Here is a 20,657-nt window from a genome sequence, read left to right as displayed (position 1 = left end):
GGCCTTTCTAAGCATGATATTAAAACCTACAAGAAAAGATTGACAGATTTGACTGTACACAAATGAAAAACTTCAGCATGGTGAAAGACACAATAAAACAAAATAAATAGCAAAGAACAGGATGGAAGAAAATTACTGCAGATGAATGATTCCTATTAGTCCTGTTCAGTGAGCTCCTGCAAATTGCTAACACTCATTAGCCACTTTTCTATGTGCCTAGCACTAACAGAGTGCTTTTTAATTTTAAGCCATTAGAAATCCCACAACAACTTAAAATGTTCCCAACACATAGAAATCGTAAATACTCAAGATAATGGAGACACTAAATACCCTGACTTGTTTATTACACATTCTATGCATGTGACAAAATATCACATGAACCCTAGAAATATGTACTAATATTATGTATCAATAAACCAAATCCTACAACATCATTATGAGGTAGCTACTATTGTTATTTTCCTAGGTGAGGAAATGGAAGCACAGAGAGGGTAAGTAATTCCTCCAAACTCACTTGTTGACTTAAGTGACAGAGATGGGATTTAAATCTAGATCGACTTGCTCCAACATTTTGTTCTCCTACCTACTCTCCTGTTTATATAAAGCATTTAAAAAAATAGAGGCACCCAGGCTGGGTGCAGTGGCTCACGCCTGTAATCCAGCACTTTGGGAAGGTGAGGTGGGTGAATCATGAGGTCAGAAGTTTGATATCAGCATGGCCAACATGGGGAAATCCCGTCTGTACTAAAAATACAAAAATTAGCCAGGCATGGTGTGCGTCTGTAATCCCAGCTACTCGGGAGGCTGAGGCAGGAGAATCACTTGAACCAGGGAGGCAGAGGCTGCAGTGAGCCAAGATTGCACCACTGCACTCCAGCCTGGGCAACAGAGCAAGACTCCGTCTCGGGGAAAAAAAAAAAAATAGAGTAACACAACCGAAAAATAGGCAAAAAGAGGAAAGTAGAAAATTCATAGAAGAAGAAATACAGTGGCCTAGAAATGTGTGAGAAGATGCTAAACCTCACTAGTTACCAAAGTAATGCAAATTAAAACAACATGAACTGTCACTGTTGCCCTCAGGTTGGTAGAAAAGTTTTAAAGAAATTCTAATAAATAGATACAATTTAAATAAAAATTATAAGAAGAAGCAGGGAACGTGTTTTCTACTTCGTTGGTAGGAAATAAATTGCTATGACCGTTTAGGTGGGCAATTTGGCAGTATTAATCAAAATTACAAATTCACGTGCTTTAGATGAGGAATATACTTTTTGGAATCCAGTTAACTATATCCTAGTGATATACACATAGATGTGATACAGCTATACAGTAAAAAAGCAACTTAAACATTAGAAATATGCACACAGATGTGGTACAGCTATACAAACATATAACGTTTAAAATTCAAATTAAACATTAGAAATAATGGGGGTAGATCTATATATTCTGCTGTAAAAGATGTCCAAAGCAAAGCAGTGATTACTGTGTTTGGGTTAAAAAATTTAGGTTAAGAAATACAGACATCTGTGTCAAGAGCAAAACCCTGTGTATACTCTTGGGTGCCACATGCTTTTCTTGGAGTCTCTGTGGTTGCCTTCTAGAATGCCCCTGACTGCAAGTTTCACCTCCAAGTCTTTGTCCCTACAGGTAAGGGATTATTATTGAGATTCTCTGAGGTCTCCTGTGCTTATGTTGCCTTTGGACATAGGGTCCTTTCTTCAACTCAGATTAGTCTGCTTCATGTCCCGCAGAGTGTCTGTCTTTGATGTTGCTACTATGTGCTTATCACTTTGCCCTAGTTTCCATTGCCAGTGTAGGTTTGTTCATCTATATGTATTTTTATTCCCTTGGTCATTTCAATGAGCTTATGGGAGGGGCAGCTGGAAATGCATGTTCAAGTCACCATATTACCTGGAATAATTTTAATACCTCATTTTAGATAATTTCTTTTGCATTTTCTCTTACTACTTAGGGACATTTTTAGGAGTTCTAATGCCAAATAAGTAAACATTTGGAAGGGTGCATATTTGGGAATTTTGCCAGAACCAATTTTAAAAGCAAAGTTTTGATAGAAATGATAGACTATGGTAAAAATTAATGAAAACTTGTTTAAGGAACAGTTTATTTTGCATAGTTAGAATGGACTTTATCTGTACACTTAAGACTGTGCAATGGTTTTAATTGAATATATGTCTTTTACTGTACCTGAGGGTATAGTCTGTACTAGAGGAATAAAAGGATCCGACTGCGGTGCCAGTGAATGAAATAGGTCTGTTCCTTACAGAGCTGTGATGTACAGTGATTATCATTCAACAATGCCCACAGGAGGTGAGGATATCGAAATGGTCCCTATGAAGACGAGGGACATTACTCACTAACGGGTAGCATATCTATCAGCCTTGAAAATAATTAGAGATACTAAAATCATAACTGCATAAGCATATGGAGAGCTGTGCAGTTTAAAACACAAGCGCATATTTGTATATTTCATCAGAGTTTATAATGGCTTTCACATGTTTTTTCCTCATAGAATCCTCACAACAACCCAGGCAAAGTGGACAGTGTAATTTTATCCCTGTTGTGCAGATGAAGACACTATCGGTCAAAATGATTAAATGATTTAAGTAAGGTCACACATTCAGTTAGTAGAAATTCTCATATATAACATCTTTTAGATCATATCAGTTTATTAAAAAATGATTCATTCAGTAGCTGTAGGGGCAAATCAATACACTGTGATATTTTATACTCCTGTTAACAGTGTATGAGAGTCAGAATTTCTTAGCACACTCAAAGCAAGGCAGTTCTATGAAGGCCTCCTTCACAAGCGATTGCCACGTCATCTGTGCTAATTTCCTGAAAACTTTGTTAATGGTGATTCATTAACAATCATTCCCATTTTATCTGAGGCTTTTCATTTCTGACTTATCTTCATTATAATTTACATGTTTCCTTTAAAAATGTTTTCTAAAGCACAGCAAACCAGTAAACGTGCTAATAAAAACTAAAGCCGAGATGTAATTTCTTAGATAAAATTGAAACAGGCTGACAAACTCAGACTTGTGGGAAGATTGGAGAGACGGTTGCCTGGGAAATATTTAATGAGTCATTGTTTTTAAAACCTCCAGAGCCAGGAAGAAGGGGCTGATCAGCTGGGATGGGCTATCATATTCCTATTTCATGTATTTCTAGAAACGGCACAGTTTTGTGCGTGTGTTCAATGGTCCAAAATTAATAACTTCTGGTAAAATCGAGAGATGAGCTACGTTAGGTAAATTTGGTCCCCCTGACCTAGTCATAAACATTTATAAATAGGATGAAAAGTCTTCCTTTAGCCATTTCTTATACATATATGTTTATCTGTGCATATGCCTGTCTCCCTCACTGGCTAGTAGAGTTCTTTGAGCTAGAGAATGAGGGTTTTCATCTTTGTTTTACAGCTAGGACTTGAGAGAAATACCTGTAATGTAATAATGCAGATGAATACTTGACGCCTGCCTGGAAAAAGGACTTTTTGAGTATAATAGCGATGGAAGAATTCCCAAAGGAAATTATTGAAATATTTGAATTTATAAAAATAAAAAATATCTCTGCACTGCCCCCTTCCTCCATATAAGTCTAAGCCCATAAACCAACTTAAATGACAAAGCAAATAGGGGAAAATATATTCAGTAAACTTGACAGCGAGAGATTGAATACCTTTATTATATAAAGAATTCATAAATATCAAGAAGAAAAATATAAAGAGCCCAATAGTTAAATGGGCAAAGGACATAAGTACATAATTCACCAAAGAGAAATAGAAGTGACTAATAAATATAAAAATGCCAACTTTTACTTTTAATCAAAGAAATGCAGAACAAAACAAATACTATTTCTGATCACTAGATGAAAAAAATTTTCTTTAAAAAAAATTGTAGTGAACCTGACAAAGGCAGAGTGAATAAGAATGTATTTTGATACAAACTTTCTGGAAAGCAATTTGGGAATATTTATCCAAAGCTTTAAATATATTAATATTCTTTGACAAAAGAGTTCCACTTTTATTTAATTAATTTATTTATTAAGATGGAGACTCATTATGTTGCCCAGGCTGGAGTGCAGTGGCTATTCACAGGCGTAATCATAGCGCATTGAAGCCTCCAACTCCTGGGCTCCAGCAATCCTCCCACCTCAGCCCTCCAAGTAACTGGGACTATAGGCACAGGGCACCACCCTTGGCAAGAGTCCCACTTTTAGAAATTTATCCTAAGGAAACAATATGAAATGTGAGTAAAGGCAGTCTACACAATGTTATTTATTTGAACAAATACTAGAAAAATTTTAAAATCCAATTGTAAGGGATGATTAAATAAATTTTGGTGTAGCCAGACAATAGGCTCTTTATATATCCTTTAAAGTTACGCTAATGGAATTAAAAATATATAACATGGCAAAATACTTATGGTATAATTTGAAATTAAAAAGTACTTTTAAAATAGATATTTATACATAGTTGTATATATGCATAGAAAAGTTACTAGAAATAAATGTATCAATATTTAGCAAGAACTATTTCTAGACAGTGGAAGTGCAAGTAATTTCTTCGTACTTACATGTGTTTTTTGAGCTTTTTACTAAGATAATGTACTACAGATCTGGGCATGGTGGCTCACGCATGTAATCCCAGCACTTTGGGAGGCTGAGGCAGGTGGATCACCTGAAGTCAGGAGTTTGAGACCAGCCTGGCTAACATAGTGAAACCCCGTGTCTACTAAAAATACAAAAAAAATTAGCCCAGCATGGTGGCAGGCACCTGTAATCCCAGCTACAGGGGAGGCTGAGGCATGAGAATCACTTGAACCTGGGAGGCAGAGGTTGCAGTGAGCCAGGATCGTGCCATTGCACTCCAGCCTGGGTGACAGAGTGAGACTCGATCTCAAAAAAAAAAAAAAAAGGCATTGCTCCTGATAATGTACTACAAATCCAACTTGAAGTTATGTACATATTTCAAAGAATGTGTAGTATGTACATAACTTGAGGAAACCTGGTTGTTAAAATTAGCAAGGAATAGGTAACAGGTAGAAGGAGTTTCTTTTTAAGATGAGAGACATTTGAAAGCTGCATGCAGTGGGAAAGAGTGGAGAGGGGGAGGTTGAAGATACAGGAAGAGGCTCTCATTGAGGGCTGAGGTCCTGGGATACAGAATTGAGTGAGACCTGGGTGGGACCCCTCTTCCAGTGAGGCCTGAAGGAGGAAGGTGCAGACCAGTTAGGCAGCGGGGACGAGAAAGCGGAGATTCTCACCTGATGACTGCTATTTTTTTCTGAAGAAAAGAGGTAAGATTCTTTGCTGGGAGTCTGAGCAGATGCTTGAGAAAAGTGTGAAGCTTTGAAATAGCCACTGAGCAGAAAAGAAGGCACTCTTGTGCCATTTTCCCTTCAAAACCTATTCCTTCTTTTCATTCCTGTAATCAATGGCACCGATGATTCAAGATAGAATCTGGAAATCATTCTCTGCATTCCTTCCTATCGATCAATAAGGTTCTAGTAATTCAACCCCCTCAGCATCGTCTCTTGAATCAGCCTTCTCTCTTTTTCATCTTCTTGCCTGTATTGCTGCAATAATTTCCTAATGGCCTGTCTAGGTTCATTTGTTTCTTCCTACTCTCAATCTTTCTATTACACTGTTGGCAGGCCCATCTTCCAAAAATCCAATTAAGGACTTTGTTATGACCCTTTAAAAAAATACTCCAATTGCCTTTAGGATGAAATCCAAATTCCTCTGCAGGATATACAAGACACTTCTTCTCTGTTGTTTCATTGTTTTGTTTTTTATTTACCTATAAAGTTAATTTTAAAAATTTGAACTTATAGCTTGGCATGGTGGCTCCTGCTTATAATCACAGCAACTTAAGAGGCCGAAGTGAGGATCTTTTGAGTTCAAGGCCAGTTTAAGCAACCTAGTGAGAGCCCATGCCTAATAAATAAATAAATAAAATAAAATAAAAAGTCAAAAAAATTTTTTTGAACTTATACAATGTTTAGCAATAAAGCACAAGTTTTAACCTACTTTGTATGTTGAGGATCTGCAACAGATTTTGTTTGGAAAAGGACTCCAGTGCTTTTTAAATTTTAATTTGGCTGGGTGTGGAGGCTCACACCTGTAATCCCAGCACTTTGGGAGGCTGAAGTGGGTGGATCTCTTCGGCCCAGGAGTTCAAGACCAGCCTGGGCAACATGACAAAATTCTACCTTTACAAAAAATACCAAAAAAAAAAAAAAATAGCCAGGCATAGTGGTGCACGCCTGTAGTCCCATCTATTTGGGAGGCTGAAGTGGGAAGATTGCTTGATTCTGGGAGGTGGAGGTTGCAGTGAGCTGAGATTGCATCACTGCACTCCAGTACAAGGCACTTCTTGATTTGTTTCTTATAATTTTCAACTTTTCATTGAGAGATGAGCTGGAACAAATCTGCACGTAAAGGAAGTAGCGACAGTGTTGTGCTGGAGCCAACTCATTACCAGCTCATGAGAGCCATCCACTCCATCCATCCATCCATCCATCCATTTTTCCTTTCTTCTTTCCTTCCATTCATCTACCCTTCTATTTACAAATGCCTACAATATGCTGGCAACTGTACAGGCTAGGTGCTAGGGAAATAATACAAAGAAGTCTAGATGTGGTGTCTGTGCAAGAGAAACTTAAAGGTCTGGTGAGGGAAATAGACTTAAATAAGTGTGAAAAATGTTACAGCCGTCAAAATATGTACAGGGTACAGTGAATACAAAAAGGAATGAATGTTAGGTCTCTAAGGTAAGGGTTGGGCAGGGAGATGGAGTCAAGGAAATTTCCTAGAAACTAAGATGACTCTCGGGTTTCTGATAACTAGGTATGTTAGTTACAGAAAGCTACAGAAGCAACCTTCCCTACCCCTACCAAAAGGTGGTAAATTCCCACTCCCCTATCATTTTGGGTTACACTTGTACTAAAAAAGATGCATTTGGGGAAACATATCAGAATCTTTCAGCCTCTACATTTTTGCACGCACTATTTTCTCTGCCAGAAACATCCCCTATTCACTTCTTCACTTGGCTAATACTTAATATAAAGGCAAATGTGAAAGCATTTATGTATCAGCTATTGTGCTAAATTCTTTACATTCATTATTTCATTTAATCCTCATAATAATCCCGTGAAGGAGGGATCTCTTTGCAGATGAGAAAACTGAGGTTCAGAAAGGTACGTAACTTGCTCAAGGTTATCCCAACTAGTAAACTGGAAGAGCTGGATTTTGAACCCAAGCAATGAGACTCAAGAACCATGTGTTTAATCATGACAACAAAGTGCCTTGTCAAGATTCAGTTCAACTGTCTCATCTTCCAGGAAGTCTTTTCTGTTGCCCTTTTTTAATGGGTGCATCTCCTTATTCCCAAAAATCACATGCATGCAAATTCATCATGGCACTCGCCATACCCTACTAGAAGCATTTGTTGCTCCTTTTCTGTTCATTAGCTGCTTCTCTTTCTTTCCCAGACTATGAGCTCCTTGAGGACAGGAAGAATTCCATACATCTGTTTCCTCAATTCAGAACACAGTACCCAGTTTTCCATAGGATCTTGATCAATGTTTGTTGAATAAATGGAGGCATGAAAAAACATGGCATATTATTTATGGGAAATTAGATGGGGCTAGAAAATAGTGTATGGGCTAAACCTGCAGAGGTAGAGTGGGGTCGGATAATGAAGATTGTTATATACTAGTTTAGGAATTTGCAAGCAGCAGTCACAAGATCCTTTAAAAATACTTCCACATCCATGGATATTATACTTTTCAATTCTGTAAGTCTGTAATGTGGGTCATTAACCATGTGTGTGCTGGTACCTGTTTAACAACCCCCTACTGAAGTCCTGATTTGTAGTGTTTTTTATTTCCATGGTGTACATGTTTTTATCATGGCAAATTTCAAGTTGCCAATGTGATGTTATTGAATGTGGAAATAGGAAGGGATGCGCAGTAGCATGCCATTATATTTTCACCCCACAGTTAAAATAGACATAAATGGCCTCAGGAGCACAGGTAATAGTGAAATGTAGTGAAATAATTAGGACATGATGACTTCTGAGTGTTTATTATTTTTGTTTTTAATATAAATCTTTAATTGTTTATATAATTTAATTTTTAATAATGTCCAGGTTTAACAGCTATCTTACAAAATTCCTTAAATTTTTATTGACACATAATAATTGTACATATTTATGGGATACATGTGATATTTGATACATGCATACTGTGTGTAATAATCAAATCAGAGTGATGGGATATCCATCACCTCAAACATTTATCATTTATTTGGGTGGAAAACATTTCTAATATTTTCTTCTAGTTATTTAGAAGTGTACAGTAAATTATAGGTAACAATAATCATCTACTGTGCTATTGAACACTAGAACTTATTCCTTCTATCTAACTGTATTTTTGTACCTATTGGCCAGCCTTTCTTCATCCCTCTTTCTTCTCCCTTCCCAGCCTCTGGTAACCATCATTCTATCTCTACCTTCATGACATCACCTTTTTTAGTTCCCACATATGAGTGAGAAGTTGAGATATTTGTCTTTCTGTGCCTGGCTTATTTCATTTAATGTTCATCGGGCTCATCCTTGTTGGTGTAAATGATACGATTTCCTTCTTTTTATGACTAAATAATATTTTACATTTTCTTTATCAATTCATCCATTGAAGGACACTTAGATTGATTTCATATCTTGGCTATTGTGAACAGTGCTTTGATAAACATGGGGGTGCAAATATCTCACTGATATTTTGATTTTTTTTCCTTTGGATATATAACTAGCAGTGGGATTGCTGGATCATATGTTAGTTCTATTTTTAATTTTTTTTGAGGAAATTCCATACTGTTTTTCGTAATGGCTATACTTATTTAAAATTCCTTAAATTTTAACAATTGGCTCTCATGAGCTGGTAATGAATTGGCTCCAGCACACCACTGTCGCTACTTCCTTTACGTGCAGATTTGTTCCAGCTCAGCTCCTGGGACCAAACTTATTCCTAAGCAGGTGACTATAAAAAGCTCTGGGTCAGTGGGTTCTCAAGGTAGCATTAGCTCTCTTATTATCTGCTCTAATCTTTGTGTTCCAGTTCCTCAGTACTCATGTTTCTGCCTTGTTTTGCAGAACATTCCCTGCAGATATAACCATCTTTGCAAAGACTGCTTTTTATCCTTAATACTAGTTTCCCTCTGACTCCTGTTTTTGAGGCCGGGTTGATCAAGTTGTGTAAGTTCTGACCTGCACAGGGGTCATTATTCATATATGGACTGTTTGCTTGGACTATCACATGTTACATTGCTTTCTATTGTTTACCTACCTCACAACTGCTTGAATACTCACCCTGGCATTTGGACTTTCTTTGACTCCAGTACATGGATGTCTCTTCCATCCTGCTTATCCTCTTAGTTTTGGATCTACCTTTGGAATCAAGATTCTGTATTATTTTTGCTTCAGTGACTGACATCTGGCCTTCGTCCGTGATCTGATTGCAAGGCTGCCTGGCTTCCTGGCTTTGGCCTAGCCAACCACAACTCAAATCCAAATGCTGATAAACAGCAACATGAGAAAATGAGCTGATTTAAGCAGATATTACAATTTTAATGTTATCAATATCTGCCAGTAGTTACAAAGACCATAGTCGTTTTACTTCTAAACAATTCCTGAAGATTCAAGACTGCTGAGAGTTTTGAAGAGTGTCTAGGTTAAAATAATGGAGCAAATGAATTAAATAAATGGTAGTTTTCTCCTGTCAGTTCAAAGAAGGCTCATAGAAGACTGAGTGAATATGTGGATCTTTAATGGATTGAGTTTCTCCTTTCTATAGCCCCATAGCAAGGACATATGGGCTAAATCTATGCTAAGCAATGTACGTTTTTGAAATAAAACACACTATTCTTATACATAGTCTGTTTATTTGCTATTTGAACCTAACAAACTCAAGAAGGAAGACTTGGCATTTCTCTTAATGTTCAATAGTTTTATTATTATTATTATACTTTAAGTTCTAGGGTACATGTGCACAACGTACAGGTTTGTTACATTGGTATACATGTGCCATGTTGGTTTGCCGCACTCATCAACTTGTCATTTATGTTAGGTATTTGTCCTAATGCTCTCCCTCCCTCGGCCCCCGGCCCCCAACTCCCCGACAGGACCCGTGTGTGATGTTTCCTGCCCTGTGTCCATGTGTTCTCGTTGTTCAACTCCTACCTATGAGTGAGAACATGTGGTGTTTGATTTTCTGTCCTTGTGATAGTTTGCTTAGAATGATGGTTTCCAGCTTCCTCCATGTCCCTGCAAAGGACATGAATTCAACCTTTTTTATGACTGCATAGTATTCCATGGTGTGTATGTGCCACATTTTCTTAATCCAGTCTATCATTGATGGACATTTGGATAATAGTTATTAACATTGAGTATTAGTCCATTTTCACACTGCTATAAAGAAATCACTGAGACTGGGTAATTTATAAAAGAAAGAGTTTTATTTGACTCACAGTTCACATGGCTGGTGAGGCCTCAGGAAACTTATAATCATGGCAGAAGGGGAAGCAGTCACCTTCTTCACAAGACAGCAGGATAGAGAAGAGCAGGGGAAACCACCACTTATAAAACCATCAGATCTTGTGAGAACTCACTCACTATCACGAGAACAGCATGGGGGAAACTGCCCCCATGATCCAATTACCTGCCTCCCTCAACACATGGGGATTACAGTTCCCTCCCTCCATACATGAGGATTAAAATTCAAGATGAGATTTGGATGGGGACACAGAGCCAAACAATTTCACATTGGTAACCTAATATTGATACAAAACTGACGTTAATACATTTCAGCCTTGAGCATCCTTGAATGATCTAACAACCAACTTGAGAAAATCTGTAAGGGAAAATGCATTTTAAAATACTCATTTCGTTCCCTCAAGGGGAGCAGAAACCTTGAGTTGTTAGTTTAGGACTCAGGCTCTTGGCTGAAGGTAGAAGTTGCCCTATGCCTCAGGCTTCACTGATGTTCTGCTCCTGCTGAAAGGTAGCTGGGGAAATTCCCAGTCCAGGAAAAGATTTCTATGCTTATTATTGAGCAGAATGAATCCTTATGAACTCAAAGACTTTTCCACACTCCAGGAGAGCTGCTGTGTTCAATGACACAGAAAAAAATCTCCCTTAGAACAAGAAGTTGGTTTTCCTAAGAACATTCTAATTCTCAGATGCTTTCCAGAGAAAGGGAGTTACCTTAAATCTTTTCCTGGACAAGGTAGGGTTCAAAACAGATATTCCAATAAATAAATAACTGACTGAAGTTAGAGAGCTCTCTGTTTCCAAAAACAGAGAAACAGTGCCATGTAAGGCTGGCTTCATGGGCATGTGACCTGCGTCATTACACAGAATTCTGCACTTAGAGGACTCCACACTGAATTTAAGATGTGGCTATTGTCATCTTGAAATTCTTTTTTTTTTTTTTTTGAGATGGAGTCTCACTCTGTCACCCAGGCTGGAGTGCAGTGGCGTGATCTTGGCTCAATGCAACCTCCACCCCTTCAGGTTCAAGCGATTCTCCTGCCTCAGCCTCCCGAATAGCTTGGATTACAGGCACACTGTAATTTTTGTACTTTTAGTAGAGACGGGGTTTCACCATGTTGACCAGGCTGGTCTTGAACTCCTGACCTCGTGATCCACCCTCCTTGGCCTACCAAAGTGCTGGGATTACAGGCGTGAGCCACCTTGCCCGGCCGAAATTCTTAATAATTTTTGAACAAGGGAGTCCTGCATTTTTGTTTTTCACTGGGCCCTGCAATTCATGTAGCAGGTCCTGATTGCAAGAGAGTTGGAAAAAGACTTCCAAAGAGGAGCATTCTCTGCAAGAATGCTCCAGGACAATACTGAAAACATGTCTTGAAGAAAAGTTGTAATTTTTATTTATGTAGCCAGGCAAGAGTAAACGGAAAACACAGCTACCACAAGTACTGCTTTGTAAACATCCAACTGTAACAGTAGCTATCATTTATATTGTGCTTACCATGTGCCCAGCTCTGCGTGTGTTAACTCGTTTAACCATCATTATATCCCCCCATTCACAGTTGAGGATATGAGGCACAGAGAGGGTAAGAAAAGCTCCAAAAGTCACACAGGTAAGTAAATGACAGGGCCTAGATTCACACCGAGGCAGTATGGCTCCAGAAGTTTTTTTAAATGTAGCGTTTCTCCCTTTTACTAAGGAACAATGACATTGGTTTGCAAAAAGATATTTTGCACTGTCTCTGATTAGTCTAGCTATTACTTTAGAATTCAGAGAAAACTGATGAGCTAGGGCCTTTTAAAGACTTAAGTCAATGTGTCCTTGAAAGCTAATAATGAATTGCACCATAGAACAAACACATTCTTTCCTTTGGAACATCAGCTACGGACTATTTTATAAAGGGGAAAAGTACTAACATATTATACTTTATTGTCTCATGACTGGCATTCAATTTTGACTCAGATTTAAACTACAGTACTAGTACTAAGCTTATATGCTAGAGGCAACATACTTATCTTTGGAAATTTACAGTATATTTTATTCCTTTCAGGGAATTGGGGATTTGGCTCCTACTTGCTGAATATGTTACAAGATTCTGTAAAGCCATTTTTAAATTAAAGAGACTTTCTTTGACTTTATTGTAAAAAAATCTTTGTAGGCACCATAGCATATTGGTTGAAAGGATGGGCTCTAGAATCCCACAGCTGGTTTTCTGGCCCTTGTATGTGCATCTGTAACAAATATAATAAAAACAGACACCTCACATGGCTGCTATGAGATTAGGAAGGACCTAGCCCTTCCTAGAACACAGTTAACCTCAGGCTATATGAATAATGATTTTATTTATGGACACTGGTATAGAATAGTGTGGTAGATGGATCTTGGGGAGATAACTTATGAGCCTCAGTTTCTTCAGTGTAAGTTAATAACACCTATCTCACAGAGGGTTATAAGGATTAAATAAGATACTGTATAAGAAATGTGTACTTAGCACAGGGCTGGAATATGGTAAGTTCTTATTAAAATGTAACTACTATTATTCTATTTGAACTTTCTTTAATGTAGGTCTAGGTAATTCCACAGTGAGATTTGGAGCTCAACATAAAACCATTTTCATCTTTTTCTTCTTCTAGGCCATACTCTGTTAGAAGAATGAGGTAAATATTGGTCTTTACCGTACAGTGATACTTTTATGTATTAATTATGCATTTAAAAATAAACGTTGGAAAGACAAATTGGTCTCTTTCCAATGGTCCTTATATAAAAAGCTATTAAAAATAAGGCATAAAAGAAATCACATTCATTCATTATTAATACCTTATAGCAGTGATTACATCAGCTCAGTCTGCCCATCGATCTGCCTCAAAGCCCTTGCCTCAACTGGAGCTCAAAGAGCAGACAACAGCAGAGAGGAGGCAAAGAGCATATCTTCTCCCGGGTCCTCCAGATCTTGCTCTCTCAGTAAGGCCCTTCTTCTCCTGCACCTGCAGCTCTCCTCCTCCATTGATTTCTTTCCCTTGGCCCATCAATGTGCTTGAGTCTTTTTCTACTTTATGCACAAGAAATAAGACAAACTATATTCCCCTCAAACTTGCTGTTCCCTTGAAGTGCCGTTTTATCTTTCCCTTTTCTTTGACTGCTAAACTTCTGCTAAAAGTGGTCTTCACATCCTTAACATCTCCCGCTTTTTACCTGCTCCTTTCACCCCTGTGGATTTCCAGAAACTGTTATTCTGAAAGCATTAAGAACCTCCTAATCATCAAGGCATTTGATTTTTAGACTTCATTCTTCTTGATCTGTCTGAAACACGTGACCTGTTGAAATCTTGACAGTCTCTTACCTTCAGAAACATTGTACTTTTCTTAACATTTGTGCCTTGGTTTGCTCACAGAAAATGTAATGATGTCAGCTTTGCAGAATGTTGTGAGAATAAAACAAAGTGATATCATTCACATATTTAGCAATCAGCAAAATTAACATCACTTCCCCCCACCCAGACTGTAAGCCTTACACTTAGCAGACGACTTTTATATCTGTATTTTTGTTTTAGCCTTTCTCTACAGGTTCATTCTTCCTTTTTAACAGACTGCTGCACAACTATTTCTACTTGTAATAATAAAATCATGGATGGTTAGGGCTGGAAGCATTCTTAGAGAGATCACTCTCGATTTACAGTGAAGGAAATGGTGGTGTGGAGAGTAAATTGATTTGAGCCAAGGCTGCTTGGTCAGTAAGGAAGGCTTCAGTTTCAAACAATAGGAATCCCAATGCAATTGGCTTAAGTGTATGATCTTCCACAACAAGAAGTACAAGACTATGGTATACTAGGGTTGGTTAATGTAGCAGTTTAATGACAACATCATGGGCTCAGGTTGCTTTCCTGGGCTGCCACCGTCAGCACATTGGTTTTTTTACAGGCCAGCTCCTGGAGGTTAGATGGCCTCAGCAGTTCCTGGTGTCTCAGCCAGACCTGACAATGAAAGGAGAGGCCATCTCTTCCTGTGTGGCTCCTTTTATGAGTGAGTGTACACTACTCTGCAGCACACAGCCGACTTTCCTTCATGCCTCATTGGCCAGACTTGTGACATGCTCTGAGAGTGGGACATGTGATTGATTCAGACTGATTAGAATTCACCCTCGGAGTCTGAGTCTTATCTCCTCTGAAGCATATGGCACCACCAACTTAGGGGGATGCAGAAGCTAAATCTGGATTCTTAGATTAGAAAAGAGGAAGGTGCAGTGAGAAATGGGTGTTGGGTAGGCTTCGACAGTGTCTGCCACTGTCTCACAGTGAGTTTGTGGCAGTGTCACAACTAGAACCCACTACCCGACCTTCTTTCAATAATCCTTATCACCTCTGAACACTTGAACCAGACTCACCATGACTAGCATCTGACTGATTACCCTTCTACCCAGACTTGTCCAATATCATATTCTCCTATGTACTGACCATTTTCTTCTAAAGGTGTGTGATATGGTTTGACTGTGTCTCCTCCCAAATCTCATCTTGAATTGTAGCTCCTGTAATCCCCACATATCTGGGAGGAACCTGGTGGGAGGTAATTGAATCATGGGGACAGGTTTTCCCATGCTGTTCTTGTGGGAGTGAATAAGTCTAATGATATCTGATGGTTTTATAAAGAGCAGTTCCCCTGCACATGCTCTTTTGCTGACTGCTGTGTAAGATGGGCTTTTGCGTCTCCGTCACCTTCCACCATGATTGTGAGGCCTCCCCAGCCATGTAGAACTGCGAGTGCATTAAACCCCCTTTTTAAAAAAATATTAATTATCCAGTCTTGTGTATTTCTTCATAGCAGTATGAAAATGGACTAATACAGTATGCTACAATTTTCTTCAAAATGTATTCGTCTTTGACGCCTACCTTGTTTGTTCTCTACAATGATTCACTCTCCAAATCTTATTTAATCCCTTGATTAAAAATCTCACACATTCATCATTTTCTTTCCATTATTGCTGTTATCTCTAGGCCACATCTTTATTATATATGAATTAAATTATTATAATAGTCACATAACTGATTTTCCTGATGCAACTTTCTAACTCTCATTTATCCTTCAAATCACTGGTATATTCATTTTCCTAAAACATTCATCTCACCTTTGTGAAAACTTTGGTAGGGGGGTGCCAAGTGAAACTAAGCTGTAATAATTTTTAAAAATTAGGATAAAGTATGAATTCAAAGTCATCCGTTCCTTTTATTTCTAGTGTTAGAACTTATTTATTTATTTATTTGAAACAAAGTCTCACTCTGTCACCCAAGCTGGAGTGCAGTGGCACGATCTCGGCTCACTGCAACCTCTGCCTCCAAGGTTCAAGTGATTCTCCTGCCTCAGCCTCCGGAGTAGCTGGGATTACAGGCAACTGCCACCATGCCTGGCTAATTGTTTTGCATTTTTAGTAGAGACAGGGTTGCTATGTTGGCCAGACTGGTCTTGAATTCCTGACCTCAGGTGATCTTCCCACCTCGGCTTCCCAAAGTGCTGGGATAACAGACTTGAGCCACTGTGCCAGGCCTCTAGCACTGGAATTTACAAATTTCCTTGGAGTAGATACCCTTTTACCTGAGAAGAATTGCTCGAATGGTCTCTTTCAGGGAGAAGTGATGTCCAAAGTTACCATTGTTCAGGGGAAGGTATGTAACAGAACTTTTGTCTTATATTGACAAATACTGTCCTTCTGGGAGACTGTAAAACAACAACCACAGCAATAATGACAACAAGAACAATAACCCTCCATGGGTATATTTGCATAAGGTCTAAGGAGCCTTCTGGGAAGTAGTGGGTAAAACACTGACACTTGCCTTTTGAAATTTAAAATTATTACTATAATATCAATAGATTAAGATGGATCCAACTGAGATCATTTAACAAAAGATATCAGGTGCTTTTGAGGAGAAACTCACCATAAGAGTAAAGAGAATTTGGAGTGGTAACCCAAGTCATAACGCTAAAAGCATTAGAATGGGAGTGAGGAGGCCTGGCTTCACAATGGGTTTGGTACAGCAAGTAAGCATCCGCAATTAATGCTATCTGCCCTTAAGAGAAGGAACTTTGGAAAAATGCTGTGTGTGTATGTAGATATGTGTAGGTGTGATATGGTTTGGCTGTGTCTCCACCTAAATCTCATCTTGAATTGTAGCTCCCATAATTCCCACGTGTTGTGGGAGGGACCTAGTGGGGGATAATTGAATCGTGGGAACGATTTCCTCCATACTGTTCTTGTGGTAGTGAATAAGTCTCATGAGATCTTATGATTTTATAAGGGAAAAGCCCTTTTCTTGGCTCTCATTTTCTCTCTTTGCCACCACCATGTAAGACATCCCTTTGCTCTTCCTTCATCTTCTGCCATGATTGTGAGGCCTCCCCAGCCATGTGGAACTGTGAGTCAATTAAACCCCTTTCTTTATAACCTACCCAGTCTTGGGTATGTCTATTGGCAGCATGAAAATGGACTAATACAAGCTGTGTATAGACTAGGGACCAAACTCATGGGAGGGGTAATTTAAGAGCCCAGAAAAGAAGTTTCTTAGGATTTCCATAGCTGTCTAATACTGAGGGGGAACAATTTTCACTTGCTTTTGAAGAATTCTTGCCAACAGTGATGGCAGTGATGATGAATCAGTGACTTTATTCTCTTTGGAAGGGCCTCTGGAAGTTTGTAGTCACATTTTCACTGAAGTAATATAAGAAAGATATAACAGCATTCAGCTTGGAAAGGAAGAAGTGAAACTCTATTCACAGATAACATGATTATTTAAATAGAAAACATGATGCAATCTACAAAAAAAAATTCCTGGAACTAAAAGTGACTTTAGCAAGGTTGCAGAATACAAGATCATACATAAAAATCAATCTTATTTTTATCTGCTGACAATAAATAAGAAATTGAAATAACCATTTGAGATAGTATCAAAAATATGAAATATATGGAGAGTAATCTGATAAAAATACTCGAAAGACCTGTACATGGAAAACTACAAAACATTGCTGAGAGAAATTAAAGACCAAAATAGAGAGATATACTGTGTTTTCAGATTGGAAGACCAAATAATAATATTAATTACTCAGTCTTAATATTGTTAAGGTAGCAGTTCTCTCTAAATTAATATGTAGATTTAATCCAAATAAAAATCTAAGCAGGTTTTTTTGTTGTAGAAATTGACAAACTGATTCTAAAACTTAGATGGAAATGCAGAGGACCTAGAATAGCCCAAGCAATCTGAAATGAAAGAACAAAATTGGTGGACTTAAATTATGTGACTTCAAGGCATATTATAACACTATGATAATCAAGACAATGTAGTATTGGTATCAAGGTAGACAAATAGATCAATGGAACTGAATAAAGAGTTCAGAAATAGACCTACACATGACACATATGGTCAACTGATTTTTGACAAAGGTATAAAGGCGATTCAGCCTCCCAAAGTGCCGTGATTACAGGCATAAGCCACTATGCCCAGCCTAGGCAAAAATTTCTTAGATGCAACACCAAAAACATGAGCCATTAAAAAATGGATAAATTAGACCTCATTAAAATTAATAACTTTTGCTTTTTGGAAGACACTGTTAAGAGAATGGAAAGACAAGCCAACACTGGGAGAAAATATTTGCAAATCACATAACTGATAAAGCACTTGTACCTAGAATGTATAAAGAACTTTAAAATCTGAGTAATAATAATAATAGTTTGAAATGGGCAAAAGATGAGCGCACTTTGAATTTGACACTTCATGAAAGAAGCTATAAGAATGGCAAATAAAAACATAAAAAGATATCCAACATTGTTAGTCATTGAGGAAATACAAATTAAAGCCACAGTAAGATATCATTACATATCTATTCGAATGTCTAAAATAAAAATAAAGATGACTATCCCAAGCGTTTGCAAGGATGTGGAACAACTGGAATTCTCATAATCTGCTGGTAAAAATGTAAAGTCGTAAGCCACTTTGGCAAATTGTTTGGAAGTTATTTGAAAAGTATAATATTAATTAACCTACTATGTGACCCAGGCATTTTATGGCCAGGTATTTATCAAAGAGAAATGAAGACATACGTCCATACAAAGACTTGTACGTGAATATAGATAGCAGCCTTATTTGTAAGAGCCAAAAACTGGACACACTGCAAGTACCTATCAAAGAGGTGTATGAATAAACAAACTGTGGGGCATCAACACAATGGAATATTACACATTAGTAAAAAGGAACAAACTATTGACACACCCAACAACATGGATGAATCTCCAAAAATTATGGAGTGTAAAAAGCCAGCCTAAAAAGAGTCTATACTGTATGATTTCATTTATATAAAATTCTATGCAAACTGAGCTATAGTGACAGAAAGCAGGTCAGCAGTTGCCTGGGGATGGGGCAGAAGGGAGAGATTCCAAGGAGTATGAGGACATTTTGGGGGTTGATGGATATATTCATTATCTTGATTGTGGTGATGTTTTCATGGGTGTATACATATGTCATAACTTATCAGATTTTACACTTTCTCTTTTTTTTCTTTTTGAGACAGAGTCTTGCTCTGTCGCCCCGGCTGGAGTGCAGTGGCACAATCTCGGCTCACTGCAGCCTCTGCCTCTCAGGTTCAAGCGATTCTTGCACCTCAGCCTCCCGAGCAGCTGGGACTACAGGCACGTGATACCACGCCCAGCTAATTTTGGTATTTTTAGTAGAGATGAAGTTTCGCCATGTTGGCCAGGCTGGTCTTGAACTCCTGAGCTCAAGCGATCCACCCAGCTTGGCCTCCCAAAGTGCTGAGATTACAGGCATGAGACACCACCCTGGCCCAGATTTTACACTTAAACAGTTAATTTTATGTCAGTTATGTTTCAATAAAGTGGTGTTAAAAAATAGATATTGTAAACGTGTAAAAATAGGTAAAGTGTGAAATATTGGTTGTACCTACTGAATCTGCATTTCTCCAGCTGAGAACCTTCAAATCCTTGGACCTGGTCTCAGCCTAACCTTCCAGCTGTATCTCCTAGTGACATCTTAAATTCCAGTTAAAGGAGACTGTTTCCTGAATAGATGTTAGCTTTTCTTGGGCATTTTGTCACCCTGACATGAGGTGCCCACCATCTTCTCATCCCCTCACCAGATGGGATCTGAACTCCCACAATGCTTTGCATCTTTCTTTACGGTACTCATCACTCTATGTTACAGCTTACAAACACGTTTCTTACCTTCCCTATAAGCTGAGAGGTTCTTGAAGGTAGTGACCCATATATTTATTATTTATCCTGGTACCCAATGGCATCTTGGAGAATGTCTTGTAAGTAGTAATGATAAATATGTTTAACTGAAGAGTTTTTAAATACTGTCCAAAGGATTGAAAACGTTTCACTGTGCTTAAAAATATGAAACCTTTCCTAATTGTGGTGCATGCAATCTTCATTCACATAAGACTGGGTGAGTATTTCTCTTATATTTAGTTTGCTTGATGTCTTAAGCTGTCACAAGTATCTTTTGATACTTATGATCTCTAGTGACATTTTTCATTACCTAAGTATCAGTAGCTATTCCTTGTAGTAGATTTGCAATTGCTTAATGATCACTCTTATAGTGCAGCAGTCCCCAGCCTTTTTGGCACCAGGAACCAGTTTTGTGGAAGACAATTTTTCTATGAAATATTGGAGTAGTGGGAAAAGGGTTGCGGGATGAAACTGTTCCACCTCAGATCATCAAGCATTGGTTACATTCTCGTAAGGAGCGCACAACCTAGATCCCTCATGTGCGCAGTTCACAATAGGGTTCATGTTCTTATGAGAATTCAATGCCACCACTGAAGTGACAGGTGTGATAGGAGGCAGAGCTCAGGCTGTAATGCTGGCTCACCCATAGCTCACCTCCTGCTGTGTGGCCCGGTTCCTAACAGGCCGTGGACTGGACCTCTGTTACAATGTGTACACTCACATTTTGAGCAAAATGGCATAGGTCGTAATGCCTATATAGTAGAGAAAAATAACAAAATTCTGTTTGTGAAATATTTCTTGGTATTTTTTGATCCCATGATGACATAATAAAACCCAATCCCTGTCTAAGAAATAGTTTGAGATAAAATC

This window comes from Gorilla gorilla, chromosome 10, assembly GCF_029281585.2.
Source record: "Gorilla gorilla gorilla isolate KB3781 chromosome 10, NHGRI_mGorGor1-v2.1_pri, whole genome shotgun sequence".
In the NCBI taxonomy this organism is placed as follows: domain Eukaryota; kingdom Metazoa; phylum Chordata; class Mammalia; order Primates; family Hominidae; genus Gorilla; species Gorilla gorilla.
The sequence above is the reverse complement of the archived record's forward strand: the minus strand, read 5'-3'. Positions refer to the sequence as shown.